Genomic DNA, 409 nt, shown 5'->3' on the forward strand with positions numbered 1-409 from the left:
TTCCTGCTGTGTCCCAGAAGTCAAGAACAGGCTCAAAAATTTTGCTTAAAAAGAGGCAAAACCAAAATTGGAAAAAGAAAAAAAACACCTTAATGACACATGTGAAGTGAGAGAACAAAAGGAAGTGTGAGAAGATTTAAGTTGGCAAGTTAGCTACAAAAGAAATAAGAACATAACACCGAGGTGTCACAGCGTGCCACCAGGCCCCGTGAATAATAAAACAAGGTGACAGATAGTATATTGTATAACTAAGGATTAACTGGATTAGCTGTCAGTCTTTGCGATAAAAACAAATTTACAGGAGGGATATTAGTTACTAAAAACCTATCTATGCTTCACACAGCATAGGTCCAATCTACGTAGCCTAGAAAGATCCTCCCCAGAAGAAAACAGCTTTTAGAAACTGCTG

At 37.9% G+C, this 409-nt stretch overlaps 1 protein-coding gene across 1 annotated transcript in view; it reads right to left on the minus strand.

Annotated features, from left to right (window-relative positions):
• Nucleotides 1-409, minus strand: part of ARHGEF18 (Rho/Rac guanine nucleotide exchange factor (GEF) 18) — a 45,699-nt gene that overhangs the window by 8,884 nt on the left and 36,406 nt on the right. The gene's annotated exons all lie outside the window — the stretch shown is intronic.

The sequence above is a fragment of the Charadrius vociferus genome, unplaced genomic scaffold, assembly GCF_000708025.1.
Source record: "Charadrius vociferus isolate BGI_N301 unplaced genomic scaffold, ASM70802v2 scaffold291, whole genome shotgun sequence".
Lineage (NCBI taxonomy): Eukaryota > Metazoa > Chordata > Aves > Charadriiformes > Charadriidae > Charadrius > Charadrius vociferus.